Here is a 9,544-nt window from a genome sequence, read left to right on the forward strand (position 1 = left end):
AATAAAGCTTTGCTGAATTTGTTTGATGGATTAAGGAGGGTCAAGTAGACCATCTGTGAGTGTGAAAACATGAGGAAAAGTGATCATAGTATCAAAGTGTTTTGAACAGCTATACAATAGGTGTCCTGAGTTAAGACTGCCCGATATATGGACACCCTTACATACAAATGAGCTTCCATAATATTAAACTCAAAATTCTAACATACATAAATTCATATATTCCAATGAACATCAGGACAAGTTTTTTCTGTAATTGTTCTTTCTTACCAGTCTCCTGTGCTACTATTCATTCTAATATGATTACCACATTGGGTAATTTTTATGCATATTTTGACTTATGAACAGGATTTCTGTAAAAATGGAAGCCATTTGTTACCAGGGGTCAGCTTGGTAGAGAACCTCTTTATGGGAGTAATAGTCAATTGAAATATCAATTGTATTAAGATAAGAGTTGATATGTTCTGATAAAATGGAATCAAAAACTGGACAGATTTTGCCAAGAGTTTAAGTAGCTGGTTCAGGTTGGGATATATGTTCTTCCACTAGAAAGCTAGGCAATTAATGAGAGATCTGTGCAGCTAACCAAAGAGACAGACTTAATCAGAAGGGCAGTATGTCAGGTTAATATGAATGTGCAGCAGCATGCCAGATGCAGCCAGTCTGATTACAGAAAGTTCTTATAAGAATTGTAAAGGGAAATAATGGCAATGAGGGTTGTGGGAAAAGATTGGCAGTAAAATGAAAAGTATAAACAAAAATCTTCTATTGACATATAAGCAGTAAGAGGAGAAGAGGAGCTAATCGGCCAAATCAATTCATGTCAGTTGAGAAAATGGCAAGCGTACTAAGTAAGTATTTAATGAAACGATCTGAACTGATAGAGGAGGGTCTATGAAGGTTAACTATTTGTAAAGAGGTGAAATTGCTTGCCCTAGGTTGCTGATAGAAACGTGGATAGAAATTGTAGTAATATTGACCATCATCTACTCTTTAACCAATCTAGACTAAATGCGCACATGAAATTTAGGCCTATCTATTCAATTGTGTATTGGGGGAAAATTATTGTGAAGTATTTAAATATGACTTCAATCATAAGCAAAAGTTTGTGCAGCAAAATGTCTTATGGATGTACATTATCTAACTATTTTAAGATCCCAGTGGCTTGGCAGCTGGCTCACAGATGATGTTATTAAGCTCCCTTGAAATTCAGTGGGACCCTGGTTCTAGCACATGCTTTAAACTCTGTGTTCACTGGAACAATTATTACATTACTGTGAAACCTCTTAAGATAAAAACAGCATTAAAAAAGTATAGGAGTATTAATGGAATTACATTCATTAGTCCAGAAATTTTTGACAGTCCAGCATCACTAAAGTCCTGAGCTGCTGGATTATCAGAAATGCTCTCTATTTTGTTAATTTGCTTGTTGACTGATAGTCCAAGGCTTTCTGTGGCATTTAAAAGAGTGGAAATTATAAGATTAGATCATTGTGGTATCATGATATTACATTTTTCATAAATATTACTTGTCAAATTTTATTCATTTAAATGAAGTACACTTAATCTACTCACTCAATGCATTCTGTGTGATCGTCCATAGCAAGTTGCTTTTATTGAAGCTAATGCAAACGTCAGTTTTCAGATGTAATCCTCCATTCCTTACGAACTGAAATGTAACCTTATGCATACAATATCCAGGACATAGTGTACTTGAGTAAACAATGAACCATTTTACTGTTGCTATGTACATTGGAAACAGAGTAGGTTAATTAATTCTTGGCTCTTCCATTGCTAAAACAAGATGCTAACCATATAAATGAAGCTAAAGGCAAAATAAAATTTTGATTTCATTTTAGATACTTGTATTTTACAATTAGCAGAATGAATATCGCTATAGAATGCTTTATCTCTCACTAGTGTTTTATACAATAGAAACAATTTACTTTAATAACTTTGATCCTCATAGACATTTTTCTTGAGTATGTTGACCTTGCAGAAGGACTGGAAAGCTATAGGGTCATGGAGTCAAATAGCACAGAAGCAGATTCCAGTATGAGTCCACATTGACCACCAATTTTTATTTTTCCCACAACATGTCAACTCCCTTCCAAATCCAGCACACTAGCGGCAATATTCAGTGATCAATTAACCTCCCAATCTTCACAGCTTTGAGAAGTGGGAAGAAATTGGAGGATCCAGAGGAAACATTCAGGGAGAATGAGCAAACTGTGTACATATATCACCAGAGGTCGTGATTGTATCTGGGTAGCTGGAACTGTGAGGCAAGGCAACCACTCCATTAGCTGCACTGTTGTGCTACACTGTAAACTTAAGTTCTTGAACAATCCCAATCCCTTCACTGTAAGCACACATGGACTGCAAGTATTTCAAGAACTCCCACTCATAAGTGGAAATTAACCTTCATTAATTCTCAATGTGCCTGAACCTCTTAATGGAAAAATGATGACTGATGAATGAATTACCAATGAAAGTTGTCATCTTGTGAAGCACTGTGTACAGAGACATTATCGTTAGAGTAGGTGCCCAATTTCACATGAGTTAATGTCGATACCGTTGTAGAAGATTTGGGGCATCTGAAGAGAGATCTTGTAGTCTCTGGTGCTCAGGAAGTCAAAAGGATCATGATAAAACACCAGTGGAAGGAAGAGACCAGGTAACTTAATACCAGGGGTAACACACATCAAAGTTGCTGGTGAACGCAGCAGGCCAGGCAGCATCTCTAGGAAGAGGTGCAGTCGACGTTTCAGGCCGAGACCCTTCGTCAGGACTAACTGAAGGAAGAGTGAGTAAGGGATTTGAAAGTTGGAGGGGGAGGGGGAGGGGGAGATCCAAAATGATAGGAGAAGACAGGAGGGGGAGGGATAGAGCCAAGAGCTGGACAGGTGATAGGCAAAAGGGGATACGAGAGGATCATGGGACTGGAGGTCCGGGAAGGAAGACAAGAGGGGGTGGACCCAGAGGATGGGCAAGAGGTATATTCAGAGGGACAGAGGGAGAAAAAAGAGGGTGAGAGAAAGAATGTGTGCATCGTACCCCATCTGTTACTTATTTTTATGCACACATTCTTTCTCTCACTCTCCTTTTTTCTCCCTCTGTCCCTCTGAATATACCTCTTGCCCATCCTCTGGGTCCCCCGCCCCTCTTGTCTTTCTTCCCGGACCTCCTGTCCCATGATCCTCTCGTATCCCCTTTTGCCTATCACCTGTCCAGCTCTTGGCTCCATTCCTCTCCCTCCTGTCTTCTCCTATCATTTTGGATCTCCCCCTCCCCCTCCCCCTCCCACTTTCAAATCTCTTACTCACTCTTCCTTCAGTTAGTCCTGACGAAGGGTCTCGGCCTGAAACGTCGACTGCACCTCTTCCTAGAGATGCTGCCTGGCCTGCTGCGTTCACCAGCAACTTTGATGTGTGTTGCTTGAATTTCCAGCATCTGCAGAATTCCTGTTGTTTGCGTTTAATACCAGGAGTGATTTCTTAAGGGCTTGATTCCAAAACTGGGAAAAATTTTGTTATATATCAAGTGTGTATTTTATTGTATTAATGTACAGATGGATATATTTCTTACTATTCATTCTGTCGTCAAATTAATATATTCTCATACAATATATTAATGCCCTTTATAATTCCTTTTTAAACATTGCACTCATGAACTGTATAATAGGATCCTGTCACCATTGCTCAGTGTGCAGTGGTAACAAGATCCTAGACTGTGGCACTTCCGACTAGACCTCTGTGATGACTGCACCAAGGCATTCCTCATGTGCTTATGCACCTTGGAATCTGCTAATCGGCAGCACTTGTTGATGGATATCTTCTTACAATGAAAGGTCAGCAAGTTTTGAGGCAGCCAAAGTGCATTTTTCTCTGAGTTGATGAGCTTCCAGCAGCAGTTGATGCATCGCTGGGAAAATCCCATAAATCACAAAGTTCTTTGTATGCAGGTACTTGGGCAAATCTTTACAAAGACCACTACGGTTTTTTGTTTGCAGATCTAATTGGCATTTGGACTATGTATAAAGAGTAGATGATTATGTCATCTGCACCTCTGCCTTCTTACGAGCAGTGTACATTGAGAGTGAGACTCCAACCCTATATGAAGAATCCACACTTAGAGCCAACCAAGGGAGATCACAGAGCTTTCCCATGAACTCTGGCAATGAAGCACCATGCCACATGATTTTGACAGTCTGCTCAGAACACCTACCCTTTTCCCAACCTGATATATTTTTGATGAAAGCTGTTTTAGTACAGAAATTTTTCTACAAAGGGCAGGTAATTGGTATTGGAAAAAGACTAGTGGCTTCCTGCCATTACAGACATTTACACCACACGCTGCACCCGTAAAGCCAACAGCATTGTGAAGGACCCCACGCACCCCTCATACAAACTCTTCTCCCTCCTGCCATCTGGCAAAAGGTACCGAAGCATTCGGGCTCTCACGACCAGACTGTGCAACAGTTTCTTCCGCCAAGCTATCAAACTCCTTAATACCCAGAGTCTAGACTGACATCTACATCATTTATTATTATATTGCAATTTGTCCTCTACTGTGCCTATTGTCTTATTTATTATTTATTATGCTGCTCTGCACTGTTTTGTGCACTTTATGTAGTCCTGGCTAGGTCTGTAGTCTAGTGTAGTTTTACGTAGTCTAGTGTAGCCTTGTGTTGTCTTACTCAGTCTAGTGTAGTTTTGTGTTGTTTCATGTAGCATCATGGTCCTGGAGGAACGTTGTTTTGTTTTTACTGTGTACTGTACCAGTAGTTTATGGTTGAAATGACAATAAAAAGTGACTTGACTTGACTGGAAATGCCTAAAGTTCTCTTCTATCTCACTCCCACTCTTCACTTTCACTCACTTGTTAAGGAGACAGTGTTCCATTTATGGGCCTAACCACCACAGAGCCTGTGGCCAGGAAAGAATGAGCTGAAGATGACAAGACAACAGATATAACCCTCCTCACTTTCTGTTTATCCCTAATCCCCCTACCTCCTGTTCTGCTTTACATTGCTTGAAAAAAAATTATTCTTTTACCTGTTCCTTCCCTCATCATTTCATTGGCCTTGTGGTTTCCTCATTTCAAACAAAGGAATATCATCTACTTAGATCCAGTTTATAACTTAGAGAGGATTTGATATTCATGTCCATCAGTTCCCTTCATGGACAGTGGGGAAAAGATTTGAATTTAGTTAATCGCCAGGAAGAGTTCTAGAAGATTCAGGTGAGGACAAACGGGTATACTCTCCTGGCCAGAAAGCCTGTTTCAGTTTACACATCCACAAAACAATTTTACTAAGCACTGACTCGCACCATTTTCCCTAAACTCTAAGGTAACACTTGGAATGCAGTTGTTTTATCCAACCCAATTTGTAAAATAAAGGAGAGATGGTTAAAACATGAAAAGTGTTGTGACAGGAGCAGCAAAGAGACCTATCCCTGTATGGTGAAGTGTTTCTTTTTACCTCAAGACAGAATAGAGGTGAAGGGGGACATTAGTGGAAATAGTTGACAACCCAGGAGTAAATCCCCTAAAGTCCAGTTGGCTACTTAATCCCAGGTAATGATTCCTGGAAGGACAGCAAAATCAGTGGTATTTCTGAAGTGTCCTATACTGGGCTCCATTGAATATTCAGGGAGGTATTAGGCATGGTAAAACAATGAGTTGCTTCTTTTTTTATCCAGAGTTTTCAACAATCAGGTCAACGGTGACCTTCACCTCAAAAGGTAGTGCTGCCTATTCATTTTGAAAATCTTCAATTCAAAAGCTCTGGTGTTTCCAGCAATGGATGTTTCAGCTAACTCCAAAACCCATTTAAATAATTGAGAATCAATTTTAAAAGTCCAGAAAGCTTCTATGTTTGATTCCACATATGTGATAACTACATAACTTTCGTTGAAGGGTATCAATTGTATTTTTATTGACACTCCATTCACATCTGGTACACTTGGAATTTTGTCTATCCCATCTATAAAATATACTGTACAACAACAGCAACTCTCAATACTCTGACCTACTCCTTGACCAAGAAGGACAAAGCAACAGACACATGGGAACATCAATACACACACCTTCTTCAAATCACATACTGTCTTGTAAATATTTTACTATTTCTTCATCATCAAGAATGAAAATCTTCAAACTCTCTTTTAGTTGCATTCTGAGAGCACCTTCACCAGAAGGTAGTTCACCATCACCCTCTCGAGGGTGAACAACAAATACTAACCTTAGTTGCATCAACCACATCCAGTAAATGAAAGCATTAGTGCTTGAAAGATAAATATATAATTATGGTTGTTTAGATATAAAACAATATAGATATGCTATCTGTAACGCAAGTGTTGGCTGGTTCTCACATATTGCAGCAAGTTTACAACACAAAATAAATATATTAGTTGTGAATTCCTTTATAACATCTGGAAGTTAAGAAATATCCTTTATAAATAAAGATCAATTTTAACTTTGGGGTATGATTCCTGAGTCTATTCATTTTCTTATTAATACAAATTGACTGATTCTTTTCCTTGCTAGCTCAGAGGCAAAATTGTTTACTGTTAAACTATCGACATTATCACCTGTCTGTCCTTAGACATTTCATCCTAACCAAAAGCTCCACAAAATAAATGTTAACACTGCCAATTGTTTTCTCTAATCCTACTTCATTTTTTGATAGTGTTAATACAGAAGAAAGAAAAGAATAAAGTTGTAAACAACAGCTGTAAATCTTGCGAACAATATAGTAGTGGCATGTTTTTCAGATAGAGTCTACAATACATTATTTTATACCTGAAGCAGTTGGCATATCAAAGCCAGATCCATATATTTAAATGATTAACTCAAAAGAAATCAAGATTTAATATACAGTACACGTCTATATAAATCTGGTGAGTAATATGCTGGTTTTCTGAGTGATATCTAATCAATCATCTTTGTGCGTAATGTTAGCATCACACGAGGGATGCTTTTAGTTCAGATATTTTGGTGAAAACTGTTTCCTTGCAATTATACTACTCATAATTGTGTGAATGATGGTACCATTCATTTATTAGTTAAACTTTCTTAACCATATTTCATTTCCTTAAATCAGAAAATTTCTTTAAAATTTTGGAGAGTTTATTGAGGCAATTTAAAAAATCATGCTAATTGTTTCCAACTTTTCAGTTTTATTCTTACAATAATTCACCAATCAAAGCACTCTTCCACGACCCACCACATCACTTCCAACCCACCAGCATTGATCATGTTTTCAAACTACCTAATATCTGTCCAATTCTGGCAGTATCTGCAGAAAGAGAAACAGATTTAATCTAGTCGTTGATCTGGAATGTTAAGTCTGTTTGTCTTTACAAAGTTGTTGCTAAATATTTCCCACATTATCTTTTTTTTAAATTCACATTGCCAGCATCTGAGGCTGTTTTGCTTTTTAATAGATGCAGATCTGTTTCCTCCTTCTTGCTGCAACTAATCAGTACCAAATCAACAAGAACTAGTCTAGAAGCTTTGCTTGTTTAAAAACATGCATTGTATCGGTGTTGTTCAAGAGATCTATGTCAGTTTTGTACAACATGTGCTCTAACATGTCATGAATTCCGAATTTTCTGCAAGATTCGATGTAATAACTCAGTATGTGAAGGCCATGGTTTGATTTCTTAAAATTTTATTTTTCACTGATGACACGGTAGTGGTGAGGTTCATCACCAACAATGATAAGATGGCCTACAGAGAGGAGGTGGAAGAACTAGAAGCCTGGTGCCAGGCAAAATAATCTCTTCCTCAATGTCAACAAGAGGAGATGTTCATCGTCTGTAGGAGAACTCACACCACGCACACCCCTCTTTACATTGGTGGCACAGCTTTAGAAACGGCAAGCAGTTTCAAATTACTAGAAGCACGCATCTCGCAAAACCTCTCATGGTTCCAGAACACATACTACACAATCAAGGAACTCACCAATGCTTGTACTTTCTGAGGAGGCTGAAAAGAGTTGGACTATGCACATCTATACTCATGTCCTACAGATGCATAGTAGAGAGCATCCAAACATACTGCATTAACTGCACGGTACGGAAACTGAACAGAAGGTACGGACAGGAAGGCTCTACAACAGGTAGCCAAAGCAGCTCAGTGCTTCAGCAGCACCAGCCTAACTGCCATCAAGGGCATATATGCAGAAAGGTGCCTGAAAATGTCCAATAACATCATGGAGGGTCCCACCATCTTGCTCATGGACTATTTGTCATATTCCCATCAGTGAGGCTGCTATTGTAGCATCCACAGTAGGACCACCAGTCTCAAAAGCAATTCTCTCCCCAAACAGTAGGGCTGATCAACACCTCCACTCACTAATCCACCACTACTACTTTCTCTCTTGTCAGAGTCACCTTATGTACGGACACCCCTAGTATCACCTAATGGGCATACAACCAATCCATGTATATAAGCTGTCATATGTATTAATATTTATTATGGTGTTCTTTGTCAATTATTTTCCTCTCCTTTACACTTGTGTACTGGAAATAACATCAAACAATCTTAAATAATAATAAAACAATGGAAACCACCAGTTAAGGTAGTGGAACTGAACAGAGGCAATATTGTTTTCAACTAGTGTATTATAAATGGAATTGGCCACCATGTATCTCCAGGCAACGTTGCGTGGTGGAGGTGGGTACCTGGAACAATGGGCTTCTTCATCACCCCACTCCTGACAATAAAGGAAAGCCGTGTCAGCAATATTAAATACGTTGTAATCATTCGTACGGATACTTTGGCCAGATCCAGTGGCAGACTCCTTCAATATTAGCTGCTCAGGCTAGGTCTTCTAACTACGGGAGAGCGGCTCTTCATTCTAACTAAGATGTGTTGTGGCACTTGTGGACTATTCATGTTTTTGAGCATGGCTGGGCAATCGACTGTTTACAGCAGCATTGGTAGGTGCTGCTCACTGATGTTACTTCTGCATACCAAATAATCTCAGTACATAGATGTATCACTATGGTAGAATTTCCTATTGCATGCTATGAAAGCAGCGATCAATTTTAGTGATTAACTTCTGTACTGCAAAATTACTGCATAGTCCATTGAAACTATGTGCCATGCATTAGGATTACTGCACATTTTCTTTTAGTTCCTGCTAGCTGCAAAAAGGATGGATATCCAAAGTATCATTGATAATTTTTAAGTTTCTTACTGTTCTTCTTCTACAATCTTTACAAAATTTCTTTTTTCTTTCTCTCAACTACCACTAAGTGAATTCAGGCAATGTTAATAAGCTGAAAGATTTTGTTAGTGTTAATCTAAACTTTTTTTCAATTATGGTAGATTTCAATTTATCTCCACAAAAAAAATGGAATTAGCCCCAATAATATTATTTGCAGTAATATTTTACTGATTCACAAAGGGCTAATCATGGAGAATTTCACATATTTTGTACTCAAATGTTGATCCCTTGAGACGTGTGTTTCTTCCATTCTTAGTAGACAAAATGTAACTATGTTTCAAGATGGGCAACAGAGAGCAGTAAGAA

Source organism: Mobula birostris, chromosome 1 (assembly GCF_030028105.1).
Source record: "Mobula birostris isolate sMobBir1 chromosome 1, sMobBir1.hap1, whole genome shotgun sequence".
NCBI lineage: Eukaryota > Metazoa > Chordata > Chondrichthyes > Myliobatiformes > Myliobatidae > Mobula > Mobula birostris.